This window comes from Globicephala melas, chromosome X (assembly GCF_963455315.2).
Source record: "Globicephala melas chromosome X, mGloMel1.2, whole genome shotgun sequence".
NCBI lineage: Eukaryota > Metazoa > Chordata > Mammalia > Artiodactyla > Delphinidae > Globicephala > Globicephala melas.
Genome location: NC_083335.1, coordinates 76,610,460 through 76,616,426, shown reverse-complemented (window position 1 = coordinate 76,616,426; position 5,967 = coordinate 76,610,460). Strand labels below are relative to the sequence as shown.

The window sequence follows — 5,967 nt, the reverse complement described above, 5'->3', positions numbered from 1 at the left end:
TTGGGTCAACTTATTTGACCCATCTGATAGACCGTCAAGATGAGTCACAGCCTTCTCTTTTCTATCTCTGATGAATAAAAATAAGTTGCTTCTTTATACCCAAGGCATGAAAATAGTAACCAATCCATGTTCCCTCAGAAGTCCCTGAGTTCCAAAGATGAGACCATTACTGTATTAAATTCTCCAAAGAGTTTCCAAGGCTTTAAATCATCTATCACATCCCTGACACACCCACCACACCCATTACCACACCCACTAGCCCCAATGCAACCTTAAAACCTTCTTGGGTTAATTTCTGCCTCTCCTCTCCCCTTTATTTCTTGCTGGAGGTTTCTATGAGAAATGTAATTCCACTTCTAGGTATGTACTCTAGAAAAGCATTTCCAAATGTCCACAATAAGACATACAGAAGGATATTCACTGGGGCCTTATTTACCATAATGAATAATCAGGAAAAAAATGTCCATCAACTAAAATAATAATAAAACTCTGAGAAATCCATTTAACAGAATACTGTGCAGCACTTCAAAAGAATGAGGCAGATCCAAAAGTACTAATATGGGTAGACTGATAAGACATATTGTTGAGTAAAAGAAGCATGCCAAAGAATGGTATGCATAGTATAACTTTTATGGAAAACAAATAAACTGTACATATTCTAAGTGTGTGTGTGTGTGTGTGTGTGTGTGTGTATATATATGTACCTATACATACACATACATACACACACATATACATAGCAGACATCTGGAAGGATGTGTAACAAACTGGTAACATTGTTTACCTCCAAGGAAGGGATGGTCAAGGGGACTTTGTGTGAAATATTTTAATATTTTTACTCAAAGGTTATAATCATAAATTACTTAAGAAATTTAAATTAATTTGAAATAATACAGCCCCTAAGTATATAACAATAGCACAAGAAATGGGGGGAAGGAAAAGTTCTTACTCTATACATGAACTGGTATAACATAATTTGAAGATGACTGTTCAAAAATGTGATAAAGATGAATATTAAATAACATAAAGATAAAATTTTATTAGAAAAAAGAAATTTAACAAATAAGAGTGAAGAGAAAACAGAACCATAAAAAAATAATGCACATGCAGGTTAGCAAAGAGAAGGGAAAGGAAGAAAGAACTGATGGAACAAATATAAAATGACTAGCCAGATGGTAGATTTAAATATAACCATATCAATAGTAGAAATGTAAGTAATCTACACACCCCAATTAAAAGGCAGAGACTGTCAGACTGGATAAAAAACAAGACAACACATTATGCTGTCTACAGGAAACTCACCTTCAATATAAAGACATAAAAAAGTAAAAGGTTAAAATGATGCAAAAAGACAGACCATGCACACACTAATCAGAGAGCTGAGTGCCCTTATGAATACTAGACAAAGTAGACTTCAGGACAGGAATATTACCAGAGATAAAGAGAGTCGTTACATAATGATAAAGGGGACAATTCACCACCAAGACATAAGAATCCTAAATGTATATACACCTAAGATTGGAGCTTCAAAATGGCATGAAGCAAAAACTGCTAGAACTCAGAAGAGAAACAGACAATTCCATGATTATAGTCAGCCACATCAACAACCCTCTTAGTAATAAAAGAACACAAAAGAAATTAGTAAGGACACAGAAGACCTGAACAACACTGTAAACCAACTTGACCTAATTGATATTTATAGAGAATTCTAGTCAACAAACAGCAGAATACACATTCTTTTCAAGTACAGCTGACCACTGAAAAGCACGGGTTTGAACTGCACAGATCCACTCATAGGCAGATTTTTTTTCAAAAGTAAATACTAGAGTACTACACAATCCCTGATTCGTTGAATCCATGGATGTGGAACCTTGGATACAGAAGAACCTTGGATACGAAGGGCTGGCGATAAGTGAGTCATATGTAAATATGAAATAGTCACCAAGAGTATACTGGGTCATAAGTCAAATCTCGACAAAGTTTAAAAAACTGAAATTGTACAAAGTATGTTCTCAATACTTTGAATTAATACTTTGAATTCACAACATAATTAAATTAGAAATCAAAATAGAAAGATATTTGGAAAATTTCCCACACTTCTAAATCACTCAAAGTCAAATGATAAACAAGACCAAAAGACAACCCTCAGAATGGGAGAAAATATTTGCAAATGAAGCAACCGACAAAAGATTAATCTCCAAAATTTACAAGCAGCTCATGCAGCTCAATAACAAAAAAACAAACAACCCAATCCAAAAATGGGCAGAAGACCTAAATAGACATTTCTCCAAAGAAGATATACAGACTGCCAACAAACACATGAAAGAATGCTCAACATCATTAATCATTAGAGAAATGCAAATCAAAACTACAATGAGATATCATCTCACACCAGTCAGAATGGCCATCATCAAAAAATCTAGAAACAATAAGTGCTGGAGAGGGTGTGGAGAAAAGGGAACCCTCTTGCACTGCTGGTGGGAATGTGAATTGGTTCAGCCACTATGGAGAACAGTATGGAGGTTCCTTAAAAAACTACAAATAGAACTACCATATGACCCAGCAATCCCACTACTGGGCATATACCCTGAGAAAACCGAAATTCAAAAAGAGTCATGTACCAAAATGTTCATTGCAGCTCTATTTACAATAGCCCGGAGATGGAAACAACCTAAGTGTCCATCATCGGATGAATGGATAAAGAAGATGTGGCACATATATACAATGGAATATTACTCAGCCATAAAAAGAAACGAAATTGACCTATTTGTAATGAGGTGGATAGACCTAGAGTCTGTCATACACAGTGAAGTAAGTCAGAAAGAAAAAGACAAATACCGTATGCTAACACATATATATGGAATTTAAGAAAAAAAAATGTCATGAAGAACCTAGGGGTAAGGCAGGAATAAAGACGCAGACCTCCTAGAGAACGGACTTGAGGTTATGGGGAGGGGGAAGGGTGAGCTGTGACGGGGCGAGAGAGAGTCATGGACATATACACACTAACAAACGTAGTAAGGTAGATAGCCAGTGGGAAGCAGCCGCATGGCACAGGGATATTGGCTCGGTGCTTTGTGACAGCCTGGAGGGGTGGGATAGGGAGGGTGGGAGGGAGGGAGACGCAAGAGGGAAGAGATATGGGAACATATGTATATGTATAACTGATTCACTTTGTTATAAAGCAGAAACTAACACACCATTGTAAAGCAATTATACCCCAATAAAGATGTTAAAAAAAAAAAAGTCAAATGATAAATTATAAAAACTTGAATTGAAAATGAAAACACATGAAAAGTTGTGGGATATAGATAAATCAGTGTTTACACGGAAATTCAAAGCATTAAAAATTTATAGGGATAGTACCCCGGTAAACATGGTAAACATTCCTAAGACCCACTAGACTTTCTATAAGAAGTGTGACTAGCACAACCCAACAAAATGACATGGTACAAGAAGGGCAAGGATTCTGGCCTGTCCCAGGAAAGCAGTGTTACCACAGGAAGTAGAGTGGCTATGGTGAGCAGGCTAAGTGGATTTTCCGGCAAAGGCTAAAACTACAAAGAAAATTGTGCTAAGGCTTGAATGCTTAAGCCCTATTATACATCTAAAAGAATGCCAGCTATTGATAGATGCATGCATTATGAACTGGGAAGAGACAACAAGAGAAGAGGCCAAATCATCCCGTTCTGGGCTTCACCTTTTGTTTTATTATAAGGGAAATAAAATCTTGAGGTTATGTTAACTTCAAAAAAATAAGTTTACATTAAGAAGAAAAGAATGGTCTCAAATCAATGCTCTAACGAGAATTCACCTTAAGAAACTAGAAAAAGAAAGGCAATATAAACTCAGAGCAAAGAGAAGGACATAAAAACCTGAGCAGAAATCTATGAAATAAAGCCAGAAAAACAAAGAAAGAAAATCAATGAAACCAAAAGTTGTTTCTTTGGAAAAAAAATAGGCAATTGATAAACCTCTACTCAGACTGATCAAGAAAGTGAAGGCACAAATTACCAACACCAAAAATGAAAAAGGGGAAATCACCAGATCTACTAACATTAGAAGAATAAGAAAATATTATGAACTAAGCCACTAAATTCACCAACTTGGATGAAATGGACAAATTCCCTGAAAAAAAAAACACAGCCCTGACCTACTGTAGTAGACTGTGAGAACTCTAGTATTTATCTGCCTAAGGAACTCCAGGTAGAGAAATCAAAATGAGTAAGGAGAAAAAAGAACCCTCCTACACTGTTGTCAGGAATGTAAATTGGTGCGGGCACTATGGAAAACAGTACTGAGGTTCCTTTAAAAACTAAAAATAGAGTCGCCATGTGATCCAGCAATCCGAATCCTGGGCATATATCGAGAGAAAACTCTAATTGGAAATGATGCATGCACCCAAATTTTCATAACAGCACTATTTACAATAGCCAAGACCTGGAAGCAGCCTAAATGTCCACTGACAGATGAATGGATAAAGAAGAGGTGTGTGTGTGTGTGTGTGTGTGTGTGTGTGTGTGTGTGTGTGTATGTATGTAATATATATATATGTATATATATATATAAAATACAATATTAGCCATAAAAAAAGAATGAAATAATGCCACTTGAAGCAACATGGATGGACCTAGAGATTATCATACTAAGTGAAGTCAGACAGAGGAAGACAAATATTATATGATATCACTTATATGTGGAATCTAAAAAAATGATACAAATGAACTTACAAAACAGAAATAGACTCATGTAGAAAACAAACTTATGGTTAACAAAGGGGAAAGGCGGGGAAGGATAAATTAGGACTTTGGTATTAACAGATACACACTACTATATATAAAATACTGATATATAAACAACAAGGACCTACTGTACAGCACGGGGAATGACATTCAATATCTTGTGATAACCTATAGTGCAAAAGAATCTGAAAAAGAATGTGTGGGCATTATATATATATATATATATATATATATATATATATATATATACACACACACACACAAAATCTGAATCACTTTGCTGTACACCTGAAACTAACACAACAATGTAAATCAACTATACTTCAATTAAAAAAACAATGAGTAGGGACGTGGAAGCACTGAACAAAACAAGTGTTTCTACTGGAGTAGAAAAACAGAGTTTAGAATAGCAGAAGCTAAAGAAGTAGAAATCAGCAAGTAGAGGATTGGTTAAGATCAGAGATTAGTTAAGAAGCCATGGCATAATTCGGTGAATGATGATGAGGGTCTGAACTACCAAGGTAGTAGTAAGAATGAAGAGAAGATTAAAATTTGAGAAATAGGTAACCAATAAAATAAGCAGAATTGGTGACTGACTGACTATGGGAAGGATGAAGGAGGAGGAGGAACACAGAAGGGCTCTTATGCATTGGGCTTGGGGACCAGGTGCTACTAATTCATACTGGGACTAGGCAAGCAATGGTGGTTGATGGCAGAGGAAGATCATGGTCTACATTTATGGAAATCAAGTTTGGGAATGTTTACCAAGCATCCGGATTTATAAATGTGACGCAAACGGGAGAAGTCAGCAGTGAAATAACTTACTGCATGGGTGGATATCTTGCCTAAGAGACTTACAGAAAGAGAAGAGATGTGAATCAAGGGTAGAACCCTTGATGAGAAAATAAAGTTCAAGAAAAGCTTTATGATTGGGAATAAGGCAGTTCTAAGCAAGTGCAATCATGCACAAACATGTTAAGTAACGTCTTACAATATCAAAAAGTTGCAACAAACCTACATATCATAGAAAAACAGAATGGTTAAAAAGGAAGACACTAAAAATGATATTTAAGAAGAGCATACAATAATTCAGACATTGCATACGTGTTTTCCTACCTTTTAAAAACTATTATGGGGCTTCCCTGGTGGTGCAGTGGTTGAGAGTCTGCCTGCCGATGCAGGGGACATGGATTCCTGACCCGGTCCAGGAAGATCCCACATGCCG

The 5,967-nt window shown here is 36.1% G+C and overlaps 1 pseudogene; it reads left to right on the top strand.

Moving 5' to 3' along the window:
- The first annotated feature begins 3,376 nt into the window (after positions 1–3,376).
- Positions 3,377–3,717, top strand: LOC132594468 (large ribosomal subunit protein eL42-like; annotated as a pseudogene).
- The last annotated feature ends 2,250 nt before the right edge of the window (positions 3,718–5,967 follow it).